The sequence below is a fragment of the Gossypium arboreum genome, chromosome 11, assembly GCF_025698485.1.
Source record: "Gossypium arboreum isolate Shixiya-1 chromosome 11, ASM2569848v2, whole genome shotgun sequence".
In the NCBI taxonomy this organism is placed as follows: domain Eukaryota; kingdom Viridiplantae; phylum Streptophyta; class Magnoliopsida; order Malvales; family Malvaceae; genus Gossypium; species Gossypium arboreum.
The window spans coordinates 112780979-112807241 of NC_069080.1; the positions used below are offsets into that span (position 1 = coordinate 112780979).

A 26263-nucleotide genomic window follows, 5' to 3' on the forward strand; every position below is an offset into this window, starting at 1 on the left:
CATTTTAATTATTTTTCTGGGATTATTTTATTTTATACCCTATATTTTACTGATAACAATCCAAAATGGGTTAGACTTAGGCCGTGTTTTCAAAATGATAATTGTTTTCAAAATAACGCAATGATACAATTAATCAGTTTATCAAAAATATCTACTTAAATGAATTCTAACTCGTTTTTCTCAAAACCTAACCTCGCACCAAAGTGTGGCAATGGTTGTGGGCATGTCTAGGATTGGATCCATTCGAAGAGCTTGGTACTTAAGCAGCCTTCATGGCTCACCTCTTTTGTTTTTGGATACCTACCTGGTGCGCAGCTTCCATTCACTTGGTTAAGCCTTATCAAACGACAGTTTTTTTAAAACACTAAAACAAAGCGTGGATTTTTAACTTCAATATGGCACGTCAGATTTGGTCATTACGTCTGGGCCGGGTTTGGGGTGTTACAGAGTGAGTTGGGCTAGTTGCTTATAGATTAAGATTACCGCTTGAGTTAGAAAAGATTCACAATGTATTTCACGTATCGATGCTTCGACGACACAGATCTGATCCTTCGCATGTAATTTCTCCGTCTGATTTTGAAATCCATTCTAACATGACTTATGAAGAAAAGCCGATTCGTATTCTATCTCGTGAGGTTAAAGAATTACGTAATAAAAGAATTTTGTTAGTCAAAGTACTGTGGCATTGACATGGAGTAGAAGAGGCTACATGGGATCCTGAAGATTCAATGAAACAACAATATCCGAATCTGTTTAACGGTAAGATTTTTGGGGACGAAAATCCCTAAGGGGGGAGAATTGTAACAATCCAGTTTTGACCCTAGTCGGAATTGTGGTTTCAGAACCACAAATTCAAGTCTAAAAAATATTTTAATATTATTTTCTGTGTCTATGATATGAGAATTTGCATCTGTGAAATTTCTGTGATTTAATTTGCCTGTTTCTATGCTTAATTATGAAAAAAGATTAAATCACGTAAAGTGTAAAAGTTGAGTGCTAGATGTTAAAGCACCTATTTGGCATGGCTTTTAAAATATGGGTCTGTGCATGTCAAATTTACCATTTATGTTAATGGTGGACAATTATGGAAATGTTCGGTAAGTTTTACTGATTTATTACTAAACGGCATTATGGTCATTAGCCAATTAAACATATGTTAAATAATTATAACATAAAATAGTATTCATTTTTTTACCATTATATTGGCCGAATGACGCAAGAAAAAGAGTCAAATTGGGGTTTTGATGTTCGGCTAGCGTAATCCTTAATTAAGGTATGAATTTTCGTCCGCTTTTTGATAATTTCTACGTTTCTGTGATCGTTGCTTTGTGTTCTTCAAAGCCCATGTCTAAATTTCTATTTTTGTTAAAGATTTCATGAAATGCCATTGTTGATATCATGAGTTTTGTGATGTTTTTGGATGAATTATGAAGGCCTGTTAGATGAGTTATATGTTTTGTTCTTGAATTTTTTATGAAATGACCTATTTGGGCTAATTTGTGAAAATGAGGTTTTGAAGGACTAATTTGTGAATTTAACATATTGTATGGGCTTATATAGAAGCCATGAAAATTTGGCTAGCCCTTGTTGCAAAGAAATTTTACATATTGGTGATTTTATGAAAAATGGACTAAATTATCAAAGTGTGAAAATGTAAGGGCTAAAATGTAAAGTGCCCTAAATATGTGTATATGGATTAAATTGAATGAAATGAATAATTAAATGGTTGAATTTGTATTGTATTAGATCAAGAACAAAGAAAATCAGACTTAGATCGAGGGAAGTCCAAGGTAGTCGAATAGTCGACTCATTTTTGTCCGAAATCTGTACGAGGTAAGTCAAACTACACTTATGTGTTAAGTTGTTTAAATTCTGTGTTTATAAACTGTTATCTGTATTGGACGGCCTTAAGAGCCTAATAAAAGAATATCGGTATTGATCTAAATTATCGTATAAGATCGTGTCTGGGACACTGGTATCGATTTGAAATTTACATGTAAGACTATGTCTGGGACATCGGCATCGTATCTGTTTTTGTATAAGACCCTATCTGGGACAGAGCCATCGATACTGAATTACATGTAAGACCACGTCTCGGATGTCGGCATTGTACTTGTCTGTGAATATCTATTCTGTTCCTGAATTGTCCGACGATAAAGTATGAGATATGAAGTGTATAATTCCTATAGATACGTTAGTATCGTACTTAATTTCTGAATATGAAAGACTCTATTTCTGTGAAGTAGGTTCGGAATCATGGAAATGAATATGATATGCTTACAAGCAAATAGGCATGGTTAAGTTTATGAACAACTTTGAGAAATGGCTATGAATTCTTATTGTTGTTTTGAACTACATATATATGCTTTATGTAATTAAACCAATTGTGTTTGGCTTACTAAACCCTTTGTAGCTTACTCTGTTTGCTTACTGTCTGTTTTACAGTTATCGTAGCTACTGAAGGCTCGAGAATAGTCCAGGATTGTCATCACACCAGCAAACTCTTTTTGGTTCTTTTAGAAATGTGCATAATTATGTATGGCATGTATAAGCTACAATGGATTAGTTGATATGTATGTGCAACTTATGCCATTTGAATTGGCTAGCAAATGATATATTTGTGTATTGTTTTGGTGTATGTCTTAATTTGTTATGTTCTAATGTGATTTGGTCATATTTGAACATTGAATTGGTTGGAAATGTTTACATATAAGACTCTGTCTAGGACAGAGGCATTGGTACTGAATTACATATAAGACCACGTATGGGACGTCGGCATTGTACTTGTCTGTGAATATCTATTCTGTTTCTGGATTGTCCGATGATAAAGTATGAGATATGAAATGTATAATTCCTACAGGTACGTTCGTATCGTACTTAATTTCTGAATATGAAAGACTCTATTTCTTCGAAGTAGGTTCGGAATCATGGAAATGAATATGATATGCTTACAAGCAAATGAGCATGGTTAAGTTTATGAACAACTCTAAGAAATGGCTATGAATTCTTATTGTTGTTTTGAACTACATATATATGCTTTATGTAATTAAACCAATTGTGTTTGGCTTACTAAGCTCTTCGTAGCTTACTCTATGTGCTTACTGTCTGTTTTACAGTTATCGTAGCTACTGAAGGCTCGGGAATAGTCGAGGATTATCATCACACCAGCAAACTCTTTTTGATACTTTCAGAAATGTACATAATTATGTATAGCATGTATAAGCTAGAATGGATTAGTTGATATGTATGTGCAAGTTATGCCATTTGAATTGGCTAGCAAATGATATATTTGTGTATTGTTTTGGTGTATGTCTTAATGTGCTATGTTCTAATGTGATTTGGTCATATTTGAGCATTGAATTGGTTGGAAATGTTGGTATACTTGTTGCATATTAATGTTTGTAGGATTGGAACCATATCGGGTGGCAAATTGGCTTAAACCAAGCCTGCATTGTGCCATACGGCCAGGGACCACGGGCGTGCCTTGTGGCCGTGTGAGAAAGTCAGTAGCTAGTTTAATTCTACACGGGCCTGGCACACGGCCATGTCTGTTGGCCGTGTTAAAAAGTTAGTATAGGACCTTTTTTGGCACGGTTGGACCAAATGGGCGTGTCTTGTGCCCGTGTGAGCCACATGGCCTAGTCACACGGGCGTGTGATGTAACACCCCAAACCCGGCCTGGAAGTTTGGCTCGAATTTGGCATGTCACATTGAAATGTTTTTCGAATACCATGTTTCCATTAAAAACCCTTCTTAATAATTAAAAACTTATACCCTTTTTAAACCTTGTTAGAAAACCTCAGCTGAATAACATTCTCAACAACTTTGTAAAAATCTTGGCAGTTACAGAAGCTTAATTTAAAAACAATTGCGGTTACGTGATGTTTTGAACAACAGTAGTTGCTTTGGAAAACCGTGTTCTAATACTAGCAATTATAAGAACAATAAATAAAATTCCAAATTTGAAATCCAGAAAATTGCAACGGCTTTACTACAACCCACATAAAACATTGAAAAGTAATAATCAAACTTGTAACATAAATAGTGTGTGTGGCTTCCTCCGAGCCCCTCGCAGTCCCGATCCGTCTAAGGCTGGAAATTACCTAAAAGGTTAATAAACGGGGTGAGTTTACGAAAACTCAGTGTGAAATCCCCTACTATAAAAAGGAACAGTCAGTCATATAAAAGAATTAAAAGTCTGGCCCTAGCCTTACTTACAGTTTCAATATCAATTGGGCCTTAGCCCACTATAACAGACAGTACCAGATGGGCTTTAACCCATTACAGAATAAGAAACATTATCAGAACTAGAATCAGAATCAGAATTAGAATCGAAACCGAATCGAATTAGGTGACGAATCGAAATCGTAATCGATGTCGTAAACGAATCAAAATCGAATCAAGATCGTGTAATGTAATTAAAATCGAAATCGATGATCGTGTAATGAATCAAAATCGAATGTGAATGCAATCCCAACCCGACCTATAACCAACCGCTACACTCCACCGTACCATTTCTACACTCCATGTGGGGAATAGCTCAACCCACCCAAATACACTCCACGATTGCGATTGTCGCTCGGTTATCGATATTGTGACGAGTCACCAGAATAGATATTGTGGCGAGCCACCGGAGCGAATAATGTGGCAAATCCACTTAACGTAATCGTGGCACAAAGCCATCGATAATCGCATCATGTTAGGCACATAGCCATCAACTAGAATAACATAACCACACACGACCCTAGGTAAATGTGATCGACACGTAGTCGTCAATAACCATATATTGGCACATAGCCTTAGGTAAATACGTTTGGCACACAGCCATAATCAGGTTGGCACAAAGCCATATGTAGGTTAACACAAAGCCATAATCAGAAGGCTTTAAGCCATCAGTAGCTGTATCATGTTAGCCACATAGCCATCAGCGACTGTAATATAGTCGACACACAGCCTCGGGTAAATATGATCGGCACTCAGCCGTTGATCGGTCCACAGTCGTCTTGGGCGACCCGTGCAACCTTATCAAATCAATACGAATATACGGCTCTTAAGCCTTCGGTGGATCCACAGTCGTCAAGCAACCATGCGATCCTAACAGATCAGATCTTCTTCCGTACAAAATCCCAACCCATGCAACATGTCATGTATGCAGAATGTCATGCCCATATTTGAATCAAACAATCATAGTCAAGTCATTCATATACCAACATATATTCACAATCAAATTCACAACCACACGGTCCAAGTTAGTCACTTAGCCACAAGGGCAAATAATATTTAACACCTTAGGGGTAAAATGGTAATTTTACCCCACAAGGTATCTCGGTAATTCCACCCTACAGGGATATTTTAGTAATTCTACCCTACAGAGGTATTTCGGTAATTCTACCCTACTGGGGTATTCTGGTAATTCTACCCTACAGGGGTATTCTGGTAATTCTACCCTATAGGGATATTCTGGTAATTCTACCTTACAGGGGTATTCCGGTAATTCTACCCTACAGGGGTATTCCGGTAATTCTACCCTACAGGGGTATTTTGGTAACTTTGTAAATCGAGGGTAAAATGGTAATTTTGTAAATCAGGGGTACTTTGGTAATTCTACAAGTCGAGGGTATTTCAATAATTTTACAGGTCGAGGGTATTTCAGTAATTTCACAAATCAGGGATATTTTGGTAATTTTACAAGCTAAGGGTATTGATAATTTTACAAACTAGGGGTATTTTGGTAATTTACAAACCAGGGGTATTTTGGTGATTTTATAAACCAAGGGTATTCTAGTAATTTTACAAACCAGTGGTATTTTGGTAAACTAAAGTATTCTAAAAAGGGATACCAATACGAATGGCCCTAAAGCCTATTCTCGGCCCAAATGGGCCCACACACTCGTGCGGCCCTTTTAGCCCAAATCTAGCCATAGATATGAGATTCACCTAGTCTAGTCCAATATTTACTACACAATCAAACAGCTTATCCAGTTGGACCTGTAGGCCCATTGGGCCCACATGATCCCTTTCGGCCCATCGCGGCCCGAAGTAGGCACTCTACAGCTAGAGTTGTGAGAAATACACACCTGATTGGAGACTGGAGTTAATCCACGCTCCGAGCACTTGTAGCCGACGCCCAACCCAAACGAGCACGCCATAAAGCGAAAGGGATCAGCCAAGAAAGGTACCTTACTCTCCTCATGGTTTTCTCTATTTAAAGCCGACAGCATCCACTCTTATGTTAGCTTCTCGATGTGGGATCCCTCCATCATCGAGTTTAAATTCAACACCAACTCTTGCCACCTGTTAGCAAAATAAATGCTCTTTGCTTGCCATGGGATTCGAACCCATGCCTCCCCTTAAATGCTCCACACGCTACTTGCCACTAAGCCACAAGGCTTTTTGTGTCACAATTTCTCCAAAAATATTCTTAAGGCCTACCTACTACACTCAGGGATTGATTCACCTTAAACCAAAATTTTTGCTAGAGTCCAGGTTTGAACCCAGGACTTCTCCAACACTTCTCAGCACACTTAACCACTAAAACAAGCCTTCATTAACGAAATTTTCACGCACAAGAGAATATTATAAGCTGCCTTCAACCGCTCCCATGCTCAAGGCCCAAAACTTCTAGGCCCAAATTCAAGGTGTTACATGTGACTTGGTCAGTTTTGAAAATATTGATTAAGTTCTAAAAGTTTTGAATGGGTTCGGTTTAGTTCTGACCTTCCCTAAATGTACGTTTTAGGTCTCGTAGACCATCTTAATGGATGAATTGTGGATGAATATTTAGGCATTGATATTATATGATATCTGTGAATTTGTGTTACTCTAAAATACTCTGTCTGGCCGGTACTCCTCTTTCCTATTCCGACGACAATTACAAGATAGGGTTGTTACAGGGCGTGTATGAAGTCGTGTGAGGCACACGGCCTGTTCACACGGCTGATCTGATGTTATTACCCTTTGATGAATTCGTTATAATTCTAGGTATGGATTGGTTAACTTTGCATAATGCTATTGTAAACAACAAACGGAGAACTATAGATTTAAGATGCAAGAAAGATGAAATAGTCAGAATTGAATCTAGTGATTTGAATGGGTTGTCTACTGTGATTTCGTCAATGAAAGCTCTGAGAATTGTGAGAAAGGGTTTTGAAGCCTACTTTGCCTGTGTGATTGATTCAAAAGTAATAGAAAAGAAAGTTGAATCAGTGTCTGTTATCTGTGAATTCCCTGATATGTTTCTTGAAGAACTTTTAGGATTACCTCTGATTCGAGAAGTTAAATTTGGAATTGAATTAGTACAGGGAACTACTCCAATTTTTATAGCTCCATATAGAATAGCTTCAACAAAGTTAAAAGAATTAAAGTCTCAATTGCAAGAATTGACTAATAGAGGATTCGCAAGACCAAGTTTCTCACCTTGGGGTGCTCCAATTCTGTTTGTGAAAAAGAAAGACGGCACGATGAGAATGTGCATTGGTTATTTTGAATTGAACAAAGTGACTATCAAGAACAAATATCTTTTGCCTCGAATTGATGATTTGTTTAATCAACTAAAAGAAGCTATTGTGTTTTCAAAGATAGATCTGAGATTAGTTAATTACCAGTTGAGAGTAAAAGATTCATATATTCTAAAAACTGCATTCAAAGCAAGGTACGGGCACTATGAATTCTTAGTTATGCCTTTAGAATTAACAATGCACCTGCTATCTTTAGTGGATTTGTTGAACAGAATTTTCAAACCGTATTTAGATCGATTTGTCATTGTATTCATTGATGACATATTGATTTATTCGTGTAATGAATCTGAGCATGTCGAGCATTTGATAATACTGCTACAGAATTTACGAGATAAGCAGTTGTATGCAAAGTTTAGTAAATGTGAATTCTAGTTACGGGAAGTCAATTTTCTGGGTCATATTGTGTCTACATCAGGCATCTGAGTTGATTTGAGCAAGATTTCAGCTATTCTGTATTGAAAGCCTCCAAGAAATGTTTTTGAAGTTCGCAGTTTTCTGGGATTTGTCAGTTATTATAGACGCTTTGTAAAAGGCTTTTCGATGACTGCAACTCCGTTAACAAAACTGCTTCAGAAAGATGTGAAATTCAAATTGTCTGAAAAGTGTCAGAAAAGCTTTGATTAGTTGAAAACCCTAATGATTGAAGCTCCAGTGTTAGTACAACCCGAATCAGGTAAAGAATTTGTGATCTACGGTGATGCTTCGTTGAACAGTCTAGGTTGTGTCTTGATGCAAGAAGGCAAAGTCATTGCTTATGCTTTGAGACAATTAAAACCGCATGAAAATAACTATCTGACACACGATCTAGAATTAGCTGCGATTGTGTTTGCCCTGAAGATTTGGCACCACTATCTGTTTGGTGAAAAATGTCATGTATATTGTGATCATTAAAGTTTGAAATATCTAATGACTTAGAAAGATTTGAATTTGTGATAGAGAAGATGGCTAGAATTGCTAAAAGACTATGAACTTGTTATTTATTATCATCCGAGAAAAGCAAATGTGGTTGTTAAAGCCTTGAGTCGAAAATCATTGTTTGCTTTATGTGCCATGAATGCTCATTTAGATTTGTCTGATGATGGTTCAATTTTAGCTGAATTAAAAGCAAGAACCTTGTTCTTACAGCAGATTATTGATGCTTAGAAGATTGATAATGAGATTTTGGTAAAACCAGCTCGGTGTGATCTAGATTCAGATTCTGAATTTCGAGTTGATAATGATAATTGTTTGAGATTCTGAGATCGAATTTTTGTCCTGAGAAATCCAGAGTTGATTCAAATGATTTTGAACGAAGCTCACAATAGTTGTTTATCTGTGCATCCGGGTAGTACGAAAATGTATAATGATTTGAAATAGCATTACTGGTGGTGTTGAATGGAAAGAGATATCTTCGACTTTGTTTCTAAATGTTTAATCTGTCAACAAGTCAAAGCTGAACATCAAGTGGCATCTGGTTTGTTACAGCCAATTATGATTTCAAAATGGAAATGGGATAGAGTGACGATGGATTTTGTTTCAGGTTTGCCCCTATCTCCACGAAAAAAAGGTGCTATTTCGGTTTGCCCCTATCTCCATGAAAGAAAGGTGCTATTTGGGTTCTGGTTTATCAATTAACAAAATCAGCTCATTTTATTTCAGTATAATCTGATTTTTCGCTTGATAAATTAGTTGAGTTATATATTTCTGAAATTGTGAGATTGCACAGTGTGCCATTGTCTATTGTGTCAGATAGAGATTCGAGATTCACTTCGCGATTATGGAAGAAATTGCAAGAGGCTTTAGGTACAAAATTGCATTTTAGTACTGCTTTTCACCTACAGACAGATGGTCAATCCGAGTGGATTATTCAGATATTGGAGGATATGTTGAGATGTTGCATTCTTGAGTTTGAAGGTACGTGGGAACAATATTTGCCATTGATTGAATTTGCATACAATATTAGTTTTCAATCAAGCATCAAAATGGCACCGTACGAAGCCTTATATGATAGAAAATGTCGTACGCCTTTGTATTGGTCAGAACTCAGTAAAAATAAGATGCACGAGGTCGATTTGATAAAAGAAACTAAACATAAAGTAAAAGTGATCCGAGATAGTTTGAAAGCAACTTCTGATCGTCAGAAATCTTACACAGATTTGACTCCGATTTGAAAGTATTTTTGAAAGTATCTCCATGGAAGAAAGTACTCCGATTTGGCAGAAAAGGTAAATTGAGTCCAAGTTTATCGGGACGTATGAGATTATCGAGCATATCAGGCTAGTTGCTTATAGATTGTTGTTGCCACTAGAGCTAAAAAAGATTCGTAATGTGTTTCACTGATAAACCATAATATATACATATTTTTACCCCATGCTTGGCATATGTTTGGAAGGTTTATCATAAGATTTAATGAATTTGATGCTCTTAATCCTTTAATTTCATGTTTTATGCTCAGGAGAGCTTAGGATAGCAAAAAGAGCACGAAACGGGTCAAAAATAAAAATGGGCCTAATTCAGTGTTTCACATGGCCTAGGCAGTTCCACACGGCTAATCCACACGTTCGTGTGTGACACACAGGTAGGACACACGCCTGTGTGTCATGACCGTGTCAACTAAAAACCAACTCAGAATTACACACGGCTTCAGCACCTTCACACGGGCGTGGTACACGACCGTGACCTTGTCGAACCAAAGTCTAATTCTACTTGGAAAAGGCTAATTTTTAGGGGTTTAAAGCATTCCAAAGTCTATGTAAACACCCTAGAAGAGGATCAAAGGTGACACGCAGAGTAGAAAGCAGAAAATACTCAAAGACAGCCATCAGAATCAGCTCGGAAGCAGGATCTACTTCAAGTCTGAAGATCTCCATTCAATTTCCTTAGAAGTTCTTTGGGTTTCTTTATGTTTTGTTGTTTTTCCAATTTTGAGATGTTTTCCCCTATAATTATGAACTAAACTCCTTAAATACTTAGTGGAGATGAAGCCTAAAATAGATCTTATTACTATTTAAATTATAAGATAAATACTTGTTCTTATTCTTAATTGTGAGTTTTAATCCTTGTTTTAATATTTCAGGATATTAATTCAGGTTTTGATGTGTTTATTCAGTGGAGCAAAAGTCCCTGTTTAAGAGTAGATCCCCCATAATTAAGCGGAGTTGCATGCAATTCTAGAGATAAAACGACATAAATCTGCCGGCTTAGAGTCAAATCTAATAGGGGAATCCATAGATCGAGTTAATGCGGCAATAGGGGTTTTAATTAGAAAGAGATTTCAATTAATTAACCTAGAGTTAGTTGTTTTTATTCTCGAGAGAGATAATAACATAAATCAGGGATTTCTACAGATTAAGTGAAGTGAATAAATAGTCTAATTCAGAAATAATAAGTAAAGTCTAGGTGGATTCTTCCTTGGGTATTGTCTTCTCCATCGGTTTTCTAAAAGTACTTTTCAACTTTTATCTCTGTCGTATTTTTAAGTCAATTAGGTAATTAGTCTTAGTTTAAAAACATCCATTTAATTCTTAGACTAGATAATAAAAAGATAGTAATTACTAGTACTTTTAGTCCTTGTGGATACGATATTTCTGGTCTCACCATAACTATACTACTGTTCGATAGGTGCGCTTGCCTTAGTGGAGTTTTTAGTTAGTTTACCGACCATAAAGTTTTTGGCGCCATTTCTGGGGACTAAGATATTAAGAACACTTAATTTTTATTACTTTAGCCATTTTTATTTTTATTGCAATTTAATTTTGTTTTTATTTTAATTACTAATTTTTCTTTTATCTGCTTTTGGCAGGTTTTATAGTTTATGACTAGAAGAAACCTGTCAGGACCTCTACTCCTTGATAGCAAAATTGAAAGTACAGCTCGTAGAAATTGTAAAAAACTAAGGCGAAGTTTACGATATATAGAGGAAGAGCACGAGGACAACACCAATAACACTGAGGAGATGGCTGAAAATCAAAACAACCCGCTACCTCATGTGGTTGCTGCAAATCTAGTAAATCAGAATCCTGCTCCTCGTACTAAGTACGACTATGCTAAGCCCAATTTAACAGGAACTGAATTGAGTATAGTTAGACCTGCTGTTGCTGCAAATAATTTTGAACTGAAACCTAACACAATTCAAATGATACAACAGTTTGTTCAGTTTGATGGTTTGTAGGACGAGGATCCAAACACTCATTTAGCAAATTTTCTGGAATTCTGCGACACCTTTAAGATCAATGGCATTTTTGACAATGCCATTCGCCTTTGGTTATTTCCCTTTTCATTACGAAATAAGGCTAAACAGTGGTTGAACTCGTTACCATGAGGGTCAATCACTACTTAGAAACAAATGACCAAAAATTTTTTACTTAAATATTTTCCGACTGCTAAAATGACAAAGTTAAGGAATGATATCTCTTTTTTTTTGTAGATGGATTTAGAAACACTTTATGATGCATGAGAGAGATACGAAGATTTATTGAGAGGATGCCCTCACCATGGGTTACCTCTTTGGCTACAGGTTCAAACTTTCCACAACGGTTTGAATCCTTCAACTGGACAAATGATCGATGCAGCTTCTGGTGGAACCATCAATAATAAGACACCTAAATAGGCTTATGAGTTCATATAAGAGAGGTCACTGAACAATTATCAATGGCAAGTCATGAGGACAAAGCCGAGAAAAGCAATTGGCATTTTTAACATCAACTTGGTTACTATGCTTTCAAATTAGGTAGAACTCTTGAATAAAAAGATTGATGGTTTATTTGGTTCTACACAGGTACATCCAATAATACAATGTGATGCAAGTGGAGGTGGAATGAGTAATTCAGAATACCCTCCCTACGGCCCCAACATGGAGAACGAGCAAATGAATTATATGGGTAATAATCCTCAAGCTCAAAATAATCCTTACAGTAGCACTTACAATGCAGGTGAAGGAACCACCCAAATTTTTCATGGGGAGGCCAAGGGAATCAGAGACCACCACCCCTTTAAGCTTCCAACAACAACCTTACCGCAAGAGAAAAAGCCGAACCTTGAAGAAATTATGACAAAGTTTATTTCAGTAGTGAAAACACGTTTCCAAAACACTGAAACAATGCTTAAAAATTAGCAAGCATCAATTCAAGGTCTCAAGACTCAAATAGGTTAGCTTGTTAAGCTGATCTTAGAAAGACCACAAGGTAGCTTCCCCAGCAACACCGAGGCTAACCCAAGAGAGGAGCTTCATGCGATTACTGTCTAATATGAAGAAGGGTTAGTTAAGTCCACACTAGAACCAAGGCAAGAAACTATGGTAAGCCAAAATAAGGTGGATGAAAGCCAAAACAAACAAAAATCGGTAAGCAGAGAATACACACCTCACGTACCCTACCCTAAAGCGATAAAGAAAGACCGCACAGGCGAACAATTCGATAAATTTCTTAATATTTTAAAATTTTAAATATTAACTTACCATTTATTAAAGCTCTTTCGTAGATGCCCAACTCAGTTAAATTTTTAAAGGAGCTTCTGGCAAACACACAAAAGTTAGATGATTCATCGCATGTAGAGTTGAATGCAGTTTGCTTGGCCGTTTTGCAGAATAAACTACCTAGTAAATTGAAGGATCCAGGGAGTTTTACTATTCCTTGTTTAATTGGTAGTTTAGCTGTTAATAATGCTTTAGCTAGCTTAGGGGCGAGTATTAACTTCATGCCCTATAAAATGTTTATGCAACTAGGTCTTAGGAAGCCCAAACAAACTAGGATGAGTATACAGTTGGCAGATAAAACTATTAGGTTTCCTAGGGGTATTGTCGAAAATGTGCTTGCTAAAATTGACAAATTTATATTCCCAGTCGATTTTGTTGTCTTAGACATGGATGAGATAGTGACGTAACCTTAATTTTGGGTAGTCAATTTTTAGCAACTGCTAGAACTATTATTGATGTTGGTACAGGAGAACTAAAGCTTCGTGTAGGCGATGACATGATTAAACTTCAACCTCGTGATTCCGTCAGACTATCTAGTGATCGAGATGATTGATAAATCGTAATTTACACATATTTTTACCCCATGTTTAATGCATTTTATGGATGATTTCCCATTAGAATTGGTGAATTTGATACTCCTAATGCTTTAATTTCATGTTTTATACTTAGGAGAGCATAGGAGAGCGAAAAGAACAGGAAACGGGCCAAAAACAGAGAAAATGGGCCAAAGTACGAAATTAACACAGCCTGGACCTTCTCACACGGGCAGACCACACGGTGGTGTCAATTTGGCAGGCTCGAACACGGCCTGAAGTAATCGAACACGGGCATGTGCCACCGGCGTGTCCCTGGCGAGCCAATAAATGCACCCTAGAGGAGGAAGAAAGGAGAATAGGAAGTAAGGAATTACTCTAATAAAGCCGACTGATCCATCTCAGAAGCTGGATTCATCATCAAGATTGAAGATCTCTCCTCAATTTCCCTTCAGGAGTTTTGGGTTTTCTTTATGTTTTGTATTCTTTATTTACTGAGATGTTCTCTTATTTAGTTATGACCTAAGCGGAATGAAACCTAAGACGAATCTTGTTATTATTTTTTGAATCTTATGATAAATATTTAACTTCTTCTTAATTATGTGTTCTTAGTTCTTGTTTTGATATCCCAGGATACTAATTCAAGATAAGCTCTTATTCAGAGGAGGAATAGACCCTGTCTAAGAGTACATTTGTCATAATTAAGTGGAGTTGATTGCGCGCCTAGACATACGGTGACAAGATTTTGTCAGATTAGGGTGAAACCTAATAAGGGGATCCATAGATCGAGTTAATGTAGCCCAAGGGTGTTAATTAGAGAAAAGTCTCAATTATTCAATCTAGGGATTAGACGTTGTTAATCTTGAACAGGGATAATAACATAACTTAGGGATCTCTACGGATCAAGTTGAATGAATAAATCGTCCGATTTGGAGCCAGAATAACAAGTAAAGTCTAGGTGGATTTTTCCTTAGGTATTGTCTTAAGTCAATCGATTTTTCCCAAAAGCAGTTCCCCAATTCTTTTCTTTGTTAGTTCTTAGTTTAGATAATTAGTTAATTAAAACAAAAACCTCTTTATTCTTAGGCTAGATAATAAAAAGACAGTCATTACTAGTACTTTTAGCTCATTTTGGTTTGACAATCCGGTCTTGCAAAAACTATACTACTGTTCGATAGGTACACTTGCCTACATCGCGATAATAGTTAGTTCAAGAACGAGTAATTATAAATATTTAAAACCTATCACTAAATCATGAGATCAAGTTTTTGGCGCCGTTGCTGGGGAGCTAAGATATTAGGAATGCTCAGTTTTTATTACTTTAGCCATTTTTTTCCTGTAATTTAATTTAATTTAATTTTTATTATTTATTAACTTACTTTCTCTTTCTCTTGGCAGGTTTTTATAGTTGATGACTAGAAGAAACCCGTCAGGACCATTACTTTTTGACAAAGAAATTGATTGTACAGTTTGTAGAAATAAAAAAGAATTAAGGTGAAGTTTACGATACACAGAGAACGAGCAAGAAGACAATACTCAGCCCCCAATCGAAGAGATGGCTGACAACCAAGACAATCAGCTACCTCCTGCAATTGTTGCTAATCAAAATCCTACTCCACGCACTATGTATGATTATGCTAAACCTTCTTTAACTAGAATTGAATCTAGCATAGTTAGACTTGCTGTAGCTGCAAATACTTTGGAACTGAAACCTAACACAATTCAAATGATAGAATAGTTTGTTCAGTTTGATGGTTTGCAGGATGAAGATCCTAATGCTCACTTAGTAAACTTTCTAGAATTCTACGATACATTTAAAATCAATGGCATTTCTGATGATGCCATACGACTTCTGTTGTTTCCCTTTTCATTGAGGAGCAAAGCTAAACAGTGGTTGAACTCGTTACCATGAGGGTCAATTACTACTTGAAAACAAATGACTGAAAAATTTTTACTAAAATATTTTTCACTGGCTAAAACGGCTAAATTACGTAATGATATCTCTTCTTTTGTGCAGATGGATTTAGAAACCCTCTACGATGCATGGGAGAGATACAAGGACTTACTGAGAAGGTGCCCTCACTATGGGTTACCGCTTTGGCTCCAAGTTCAAACATTACACAATGGTATGAATCCTTCGACTCGGCAAATGGTTGACACAGCTGTCGGCGAAACCATCAATAATAAAACACTTGAAGATGCCTATAAGTTTATTGAGGAGATGTCACTTAATAACTATTAGTGGCAAGTCATGAGGACAAAGCCAACAAAAAAAATCGGTGTTTATAACGTCGATTCTGTCACCATGCTGTCAAATCAGGTAGAACTCTTGAATAAAAGATTGATGGTTTTCTTAGTTCTTCATAGGTTCACCCAGTAATGCAGTGCGAAGCAAGTAGCGGTGGAACAAGCCATTCAGAATACTAACCTTATGGCCATAACATGGATAACGAGCAACTAAACTACATGGGTAATAATCCTCGACCTCAAAACAATCCATTTAGTAACACTTACAATGCAAGTTGGAGGAACCATCCCAATTTCTCGTGGGGAGGCCAAGGAAATCAAAGACCACAACATCCTCCGGGTTTTCAGCAACCACCCTACCAACAGGAAAAGAAACCGAACGTTGAAGAGATGCTCTCAAATTTATATCAATGTCAGAAACTCATTTCCAGAACACCGAGACAGCACTTAAGAACCAACAACCATCGATCCAAGGGCTCGAAACTCAGATAATCCAGCTATCCAAATTAATTTCAGAAAGACCACTAGGGAGTTTACCTAGTAACACCCAATCAAAAGAGCATGTGGAAGCAATTACACTAAGAAGTGGGAAAGTGTTAGCGGAAACTGAAAAGAAGCTAACACAAGAAGCCGTGATAAGCAAAAGAGGGAAGAAAAACTGAAAATAGTGACAAACGAGTGCCGAAAGAATATAAACCTCTAGTTTTGTACCCAGCAAAATTGAAAAAAGATTGCATTGATGCGCAATTCGGTAAGTTTCTTAACTTTTTAAGCAACTACATATCAACTTACCTTTTGTTAAAGCCATCTCGCAGATGCCTATATACGCAAAATTTTTGAAGGAGCTTCTAACAAATAAAAGGAAATTCTAGGACTTTTCTACAGTAGAACTCAATGAGGAGTGCTCAGCCATACTCCAAAACAAGTTGCCAACCAAACTGAAAGATCTAGGGAGTTTTACTATCCCTTGCTTAATTGGTAGTCTGAATGTTGAGAAAGCACTAGCTGATTTAGTCGTTAGCATTAATTTGATGCCATATAAAATGTTCAAACAACTTGGTCTTGGGGAACCTAAACTTACTAGGATGAATATTCAATTAGCCAATAGATCGGTTAAATATCCTAGGGGCATTACGTACTTGTGAAAGTAGATAAATTCATACTTCCTGTTGACTGTGTTGTGCTTGACATGGATGAAGATGTGGAAGTGCCCTTAATTTTAGGGCGCCCATATTTAGCCACTGCTAGGGCTATAATCAATGTGGGTGACGGTAAATTGGCACTTAGAGTAGGCAACGAGGAGATTATCTTTAAAATTTCTGATGCTATGAGGGTTTCTAAGGAACGGGATGATTCATGTTATTTTATTGACTCCGTTGATCATACTACTCAAGACTCTTTTTAGGAAATTATACAGGAGGACACATTGGAATTGTATCTAGCTCAAGAAGAGGAGACAGATGATGAACGTAATGAGTACTCTTCAATACAAGTAGAATACGAGGGCATTAAGCTAAACAATGAACTTAAGCAAAAACCCTCTATTGAAGAGCCTTCCAAACTGGAACTTAAACAATTACCAAACCACTTGGAGTACGCATTCCTTGGAAATAACTCTACATTACAAGTTATCATTGCTTCTAACTTGCAACCCAAGGAGAAAGAGGAATTAATCCAAGTATTAAAAGAACATAAAAAGGCCATAGCTTGGAAAATTTCTGACATTAAAGGAATCAGCCCTTCTTTTTGCACCCACAAAATTTTGATAGAAGATGAATACAAACTGTGTGTGCAAGCTCAAAGATGACTGAACCCCAACCTGAAGGAAGTTATAAAAGCTGAGGTAATTAAACTTTTAGATGCTGGGATTATTTATCCTATTTCTGACAATTCTTGGGCAAGTCCAGTACAGGTTGTCCCTAAGAAAGGCGGCATGACAGTTGTGACCAACGAGAAGAATGAATTAATACCAACAAGGACAGTCATAGGATGGAGGGTTTACATCAATTACAGGAAACTGAATGATGACACAAGAAAAGATCACTTCCCTTTGCTATTTATTGACCAAATGTTGGAAAGATTATCCGGGCACATGTACTACTGCTTTCTAGATGGACTCTCGGGTTACTTCCAAATCCCAATAGCTCTTGAAGATTAAGAAAAGACGACATTCAAATGCCCATATGGTACGTTCACTTATCGTAGAATGCCTTTTGGATTATGTAATGCTCCTACCACTTTTCAGCGCTGTATGATAGCCATCTTTGACGAACTCGTGGAAGATATCATGGAAGTATTTATGGATGATTTCTAGGTATTCAGTAACTCTTTCCATCTCTGGCTTAAAAATTTGAAACGAGTTTTAATAATATGTGAGGAAACGAACCTTGTGCTTAACTGGGAGAAATATCACTTCATGGTTCAACAAGGTATTGTATTAGGGCATAAAATTTCTAGTAGAGGGATTGAGGTGGACAAATCTAAAATAGAAACAATCGAAAAGTTACCGCCTCATAGTTCGGTTAAGGCTATTAGAAGCTTTTTAGGACATGCTGGTTTTTATAGAAGATTTATTAAGGATTTTTTTAAAATAACTAAGCCTTTGACTAAATTGCTAGATAAAGATATACCTTTCAATTTCAATCAGGAGTGCTTAGAAGCATTCAATACTCTAAAGGATAAATTAATTAATGCTCTAATTATAATTGCACCTGATTGGAATTTACCATTTGAATTAATGTGTGATGCGAGTGACTTTGCTGTAGGTGCAGTACTGGGACAGCAAAAAGACAAGCATTTTCAACCTATCTATTATGCTAGCAAAACTTTGACAGCGGCACAAGAGAATTATACCACTATAGAAAAAGAGTTGCTAGCTGTAGTTTTTGCATTTGATAAATTTCGATCATATCTCATATTGTCTAAAGTTGTTGTGTACACTGACCATTCTACCATTCGCTACCTTTTAACTAAAACTGATGCAAAACCTCTACTCATTCGATGGATTCTCCTATTGTAGGAATTCGACTTGGAAATTAAGGATAAGAAAAGAGCTAAAAATCTCGCGGCTAATCATCTGTCTAGGCTTGAGAACTCCAATACCAGAGAACTAGATGAAGTTGAAATAAATGATTCATTCCCTGAAGAACAATTTTTCGCTATATCTGACTCCGACGTACCTTGGTTTGCAAACATTGCGAACTTTTTAGCCGCTAACATTATCCCAAAAGGGTCAACACACCAGTAAAAGAAGCGATTCTTTAATGATGTGAAAAACTACTTTTGGGATGACCCCTTTCTGTTTCGCAGATGTGTAGATCAAGTCGTTAGAAGATGCGTTACAGGATCAAAAACATAAAAAATATTGGAACATTACCATTCAGGGCCAACTGGAGGACACTATAGTGGAACTAAGACTGCACACAAAATACTTGAATCAAGTTTTTATTGGCCTTCGTTATTCAAAGACGCTAACAGGTACGTTACTTCATGTGACAAATGCAAATGGATAGGTAACATATTTAAACGTGATGAAATGCCTCAAAACTATATGCTTTCATGTGAAATATTTGACATTTGGGGTATCGATTTCATGGGCCCATTCCCTAGTTCATTTGGGAATAAATACATCTTAGTAGTAGTTGATTACATGTCCACATGGGTGGGAGCCCAAGCTCTACCTACTAATGATGCTAGAGTGGTAGTACGTTTCCCTAAGAAACTCTTCTCGAGATTCAAAACACCTAGAGCAATTATCAGTGACAGGGGCACTCATTTTTGTAATACCCAATTTGAAAAAACCCTTAGGAAATACGGAGTTCATCAAAGAACAGCTACCCCATACCATCCTCAAACTAATGGACAAGTTGAAGTAGCAAACCGAGAAATCAAACGGATCCTTGAAAAAATAGTAGAATCAAACAAAAAAGATTGGGCAATGAAAGTAGATGATGCCTTATGGGCTTACAGAACTTCTTTTAAGACCCCCATTGAGACATCACCTTACAGACTTGTTTATGGAAAAAGTTGTCATCTACCATTCGAACTAGAGCATAAAGTTTTTTGGGCTATCAAATTTCTAAACCTTGATCCTGAACTTGCAGGAAAAATTAGGTTGATGTAGCTGAACGAGCTTGATTAGTGGCGAGCCAATGCATATGAAAATTCACGCCTATTCAAGGAAGCAACAAAGTGGTGCCATGACACTCGCTTAAAGCAACGAAATCAATTTGAAGTCGGAGATCTTGTCTTACTATATAACTCAAGACTCAGATTGTTTCCTAGGAAACTCAAACACGATCATTAAGACCTTTTGTAATTCAATCTGTTCTTCCATATGGCACAATAGAGGTGAGTCACCCGTCATACGGTACTTTAAAAGTAAATGGACATCATCTCAAACTTTATAATTGCGAGAATTTTAAAAATTATGGAGAAGACCTACGACTCCACAAACTGCCTTGAATAAACCAAGTCAAGCTTAGACTATAACCAAGCGCTTCTCGGGAGGCAACCCGAGTACTAACAATTTTAAATTATTTAAAATTCAAATTTTACACATTTAGATCACAAATAGAGTATTTGAAGCATAGGTTCCCAACTCCACACGGTTGTGCTTATGGTCGTGTGACCACCACAGATGGAAACACGGCCGTGCGAGACGGCTGTGTGAAAATAGGGTAAAAGTTATCCTTCCCAACACTGGATACGATAAGTGGCCACGGGCATGCGACCTGGCCGTGGTCAAATCTGCCAAACGAACATGGACGTGAGACAAGCCCGTGTCTAGCACCCATGGACCACACTGTCAGAATGACATGGGGCGTGCAAAAACCTACACGACTGTGGGAGAAGCGAACCACACCAGACACGACCGTGCAACACGATCATGTAGCCACACAGCCTATAAACACGGGCGTGCGAGAAGGCTGTATGATGACATTGCAATTTACGACGAACACGGATGGGACACGAACCACACGGGCGTGTGCACCGATCGTGCCACTTGAAAAATTAGAATAATTATCTTATTTTATTTTTCATTTATTAAGTTTTTAAGATTCATTTGTTTTCCTTTTAAAAACAGCTTACCTTCAGAGTCAAGCTTGCCATCCAGAGTTCTCTCTAATACTCGGTCTCACCAATCCAAGAATATCATCCATTCTTAATACAAGAAGTTTCACTTCTCTCCCTTTATTCTTTTTATACTTTAATATCTATCTTTGTACATTGAGGGCAATGTACATCTTAAGTGTGGGGGGTATTTATTTCACTATCAGAAAAACTCCTGAATGATTGCCTTGTTCTCTTGAAAAGTTTTCATATCATATTTAGGATGAATTTTAATTAATTTATGATTTTGATTGATATATCTTGAATTAAAACATAGGCAATTATCCATTGATTCTTTAAACTTGAAGACATTAGAGAATTAAGCATGATGAGTTGATTTTTAAGAATTTAAAATCTTAGGCTGTTTTCCCAAAGTTTAGGTATTACTTTGAATGGGAATTCACAAGTTTTTAACAGCAAAAAGCCATAGTTTTTGTGAGATTTTTGAGCCTTTTGATCATCTATTAATTCTTTCATGCTCACTTTTATTATTGCTTTGAGTGCATCAGTATTGAACTGTTATTCTAGAACTTGCTTGATTTTGCATGTCGAGACCACACCATTTGATTTGATATGTCAAAATGATTAAGGCACTTGGGATTAACCCACTCATGCCATGAAAAGCCTACCTCCACAATTAACCCCTAGTAAACCCCCTTGAGCCTAACAAACCATTCTTTATATTACCCTTAATATTAACCCTTAACCCATTATTGTTGAAATCCCCTAAATTAATCCCTATTTTTGTCGAGATTTGAGTTGAATGGATTGCTTAGCTATGTTTTGTTCTTAATAGCTAGTCTATGTTATTTAACTTGTTCTTAAAAAAAAAAAACTATGTATATTTATTAGTAAATCCATATTCTGAGAAGAAGCTCTGTTGTACGCAAGTGAAGATTAACTCTTTTTCTAGTTAGGCAATTTTTCAATTCAATATATATTCTAACCCTTTCTTTCAGCTTGTGACCACACCCCCTAACCAAGCCTCATTACAACCCTCTAAAGACCTTTTAATTAATGTATCATCTTAAATTATAGTGGTGGAGATTTGATTTTCATGCAAGCCTATGGTGATGACTTTTCATTATTGACTATTGAGTGCTTCATTTATTGTCCTTAAACACCTTAAGTGATTTAAGTGAATCTTTAGTAAGGATGTAAAACTCTGTGATATTTTGAATCAAAGGTAATTACTTAGATAAGAGGAGACACCTAAGTTTGCATGAATAAAATGCTCAACTTGGAATGTTTGGAACTTTTATGTTCTTCTAGTTGAATTCTCAATGTATGATTACTTATGGACTAATTTGAGATATTATCAATAGAAATTATAAGTTGAGAAGAATCTATCTTGATTATGAGTTGAGAATTTTGCTTGGGGATAAGCAAATGCTTAAGTGTGGGGGTATTTGATAAACCGTAAATTATACATATTTTTACCCCATGATTAATGCATTTTATGGATGATTTCCCATTAGAATAGGTGAATTCGATGCTCCTAATGCTTTAATTTCATGTTTTATACTTAGGAGAGGATATGAGAGCGAAAGGAATGAGAAACGAGCCAAAAATGGAGAAAATAGGCCAAAGTACGAAATCAACACAGCCTGAACCTCCTCACACGGGTAGACCACACGGCCGTGTCAATTTGGCAGGCTCAAATACGGCCTAAAGTAATCGAACATGGGTGTGTGCCACGAGCGTGTCCCTGCCGAGCCCAAGCTGAGTCCAATTTGGAAAAGGCTAATTTTGAGGGCTTTTATGCATTCCAAAGCATATAAATACACCCTAGAGGAGGAAGAAAAACACACAGAGAATAGAGAGTAAGAAATTACTCCAAGGAAGCCGATTGATCCATTCAGAAGCCGGATTCATCATCAAGACTGAAGATCTCTGCTCAATTTCCCTTCAGGAGTTTTGGGTTTTCTTTATGTTTTGTATTCTTTATTCTTCTAAGATGTTTTCTTATTTAGTTATGAACTAAAACCCCTAAATACCTAAGGGGAATGAAACCTAAGACGAATCTTGTTATTATTTTCTGAATCGTATGATAAATATTTAACTTGTTCTTATTTATGTGTTCTTAGTTCTTGTTTTGATATCCTAGGATACTAATTCAAGATAAGCTCTTATTCAGAGGAGGAATAGACCCTGTCTAAGAGTACATTTGTCATAATTAAGTGGAGTTGATTGCGCGCCTAGACATATGGTGACAAGATTTTGTCGGATTAGGGTGAAACCTAATAAGGGGATCCATAGATCGAGATAATGTAGCCCAAGGGTGTTAATTAGAGAAAAGTCTCAATTATTCAATCTAGGGATTAGACGTTGTTAATCTTGAACAGGGATAATAACATAACTTAGGGATCTCTACGGATCAAGTTGAATGAATAAATCGTCCGATTCGGAGCCAGAATAACAAGTAAAGTCTAGGTGGATTTTTCCTTAGGTATTGTCTTAAGTCAATCGATTTTTCCCAAAAGCAGTTCCCCAATTCTTTTCTTTGTGAGTTCTTAGTATAAATAATTAGTTAATTAAAACAAAAACCTCTTTATTCTTAGGCTAGATAATAAAAAGATAGCCATTACTAATACTTTTAGTTCCTTTGGGTTCAACAATCCGGTCTTGCTAAAACTATACTACTGTTCGATAGGTACACTTGCCTACATCGCGATAATAGTTAGTTCAAGAACGAGTCATTATAAATATTTAAAACCTATCACGAAATCACGCTATCAATGATATTCCGAATTCTTTCCATGAGAATAACATCTTGGGTCAAACTTCTGTGCAAAACACCCCTAGGGATAAAGTGACGGAGCCACGAACAACTCTTGAGGAACAAATATTACAAATCGAGGAACTCGATGAATGGCGAACAAAAGTTAAGAAAAACCAAGAAAACACGATGAACCAAAGTAGTGTCATGATAAACTTAAAGGTGAGTCGAATCAACTGAAGGTCGGAGACAAAGTACTGCTAGATGAAGCAGACCCTCGTGTTGCCACTTTTGAACCTAATGGAGCAATTCCTTTTACGGTATTAAACGTTTTACCATACAGTACAATCGAGGTAACTCATTCTAAATTCAACACTTTTAAGGTAAATAGTACTCGTCTTAAACCTTATTTTGATACGATTGATAGCAGAAATGAGGAGCTTTAACTCCTCGAACCACCATGACCGTGCAATTATGATGTGAGTCGAGCTTAGACTTTAAATAAGCGCTTCTCGGGAGGCAACCCGAGCACTAACATCGCTATCCTGTTTATTTTGTCTATTTTTCATGTTTTTTATGCAGGTATATTGACCCAAACAGCCTAGACACACGGGAGTGTCCTTGTCTGTGTGGAAACAGGGTTGAAATTTCCCAAAAATTGACATGCAAATGACCTCCAATAAATCCATATGGCCAGGCGACATGGCCGTATGGACCATACGTCCTCGACACACAGGCGTGTCCTAGACTGCGTGAAAACTAAAGCTAAATTTTTAAGATTTAAATAAGTCAGAGAGCTCCACGGGCAGGGCTTACGGCCGTGTGTTTGGACACACGGGCGTATGGGTTTCTACACGGGCGTGGGAGAAGCAAACAACGTAGCTCACGGCCGTGCAATATGGCCGTGTGTACTACACGGCCTAGACACACGGGCATGTCTGTGGCCGTGTGACGAATGGCCATAAAATTTTCGCGACAATCACGGGCTAACCATGATCCACACGGGCGGGTGACACAGCCATGTAGCCCAACACGGGCCTCACACGACCGTGCCACCATTTAACCCTAATCCCCTTTTTCATATTTTTCCTATTTTGTCTTTTTCTCATCTCTTCTTCCCTAACTACCGCAACCCTAAAACTCCATCACTCTGGCCACCTTTAACTACCACCCACACCAGCAGCCCATCCCTCTCGCTGCACAAACCACCCTCCACTCTCTCCTTTCCCAAACCACCATGCCTCCACAACCCCCAACCACAAACGCAGTCGCCTCCAAACCCACACTAGCCATGACTCAGCCCTCCCCCACCTCAAATTCCTTTCACCTTCCCCTTAATGGACCATCCATCCGACCACCATCCTTCTTACTTCTAGTGACTGATTGACGATATTTGGTTTACCCTATTTTCTTTACTTTCTTTTATTCTCTTATATTTGGTTTTATTTTTTCTTGTATTCTTGCAATGCCTCTGTTGCTTATTTCTCAATTGTTTTGGATTACATTATTATAGTTCATTTTTACTTTTCTGTTTCTTGTCTTCACTATTATTTTTCCTTTACTAGGACCATTATTGAATTTTGCTTCAATAGTCATTTTTCCATGGTGCTTCTAGTTATTTGTGCTCTCTATTACTGATTATAATGTCTTCAAGTAGTTTTAGGGAGTCGGTTGGCTTTTTCTTTATTTGCTTATTAGGTGCTTTGGGTTGTTTTGTTATTTTGGTTTCTATTTCTTTTTCCTATTATTTTGGCTACTCAGATTCGTATGTTTTTAGTTTAGATTCACATACTGTTAATTCTTGTATTTTTGGGTATTAGTGCATTTAGGACTAAATATTCATCTCAGTTATCATACTAGAGTCTTTCATCTCAATTAATTTTTCCATTGGTAATAGTGGTGCTCCTATTTTATTGAATATCGATTGTTTCACTTTTGCAGGTACACTATGACGAACACACGTGGCAAGTCCAAAGTCACTGTCCCCGCTTCAAAAAAGTGGAAGGACCCAATAGCGACCTCCTTCTCGAGCGCATCTGCCAAGGATCATCACCCTCTACTTCGATTCTCGTCATGCCCACAGGACGACTTATTCAAACTCCTCTGTGTACAACCATTGGGAGTGGGCTGCTGCATAAATTGGATCGCCTTGGAACAGGTTCATCTTGCCCAGCTTGTTCGATTCCATCTCGCCATTGCCCCGTGGGATCGATTCTTTACAATTATCGAGCCCACCTATTCGGAGCTTACCTTGGAGTTTTGCACTACTTTCCATTTACAGCATATGATGAATACCCATGACGAGGCCAGTACTATCATTTTTAGACTAGGTGGACTCGTAAGACACATGGGTGTACCAGAGTTTGGAGCTGCTTTGGGCCTCTACACGGAGGAGTTTATGGCTTCTGAGGTTTTTCTACATCTTCACCATCATATACACCACTCGCCCTCATGTTGTTAAACCAACCTTACGGCAAGTACTGTTCCCTATGACGCAAGTCACTCAAAGGCGACTTCTATTCCCTAGAACTACGCTACATTCATGCTATCTTGGCTCACACCCTGATTGGGAGGAGAGAGAGCACCGGTGTTGTTAGCACCACCGATGCTTACTTCTTATGGAGCATGGTGACTGGTCATGTATTTGATTTGGCATATTTTATTGCCCTTGCTTTTTGCCACC

The 26263-nt window shown here is 37.3% G+C and overlaps 2 non-coding genes across 2 annotated transcripts; both read right to left on the reverse strand.

Annotated features, from left to right (window-relative positions):
• Positions 1–11889: 11889 nt before the first annotated feature.
• LOC128284679 (small nucleolar RNA R71) lies at positions 11890–11996 on the reverse strand. Its single transcript, XR_008275101.1, has one exon. It is a non-coding gene; the product is annotated as a small nucleolar RNA R71 (small nucleolar RNA).
• Positions 11997–15486: 3490 nt separating this feature from the next.
• On the reverse strand, positions 15487–15593 carry LOC128284770 (small nucleolar RNA R71). Its single transcript, XR_008275192.1, has one exon. It is a non-coding gene; the product is annotated as a small nucleolar RNA R71 (small nucleolar RNA).
• Between the last annotated feature and the right edge of the window lie 10670 nt (positions 15594–26263).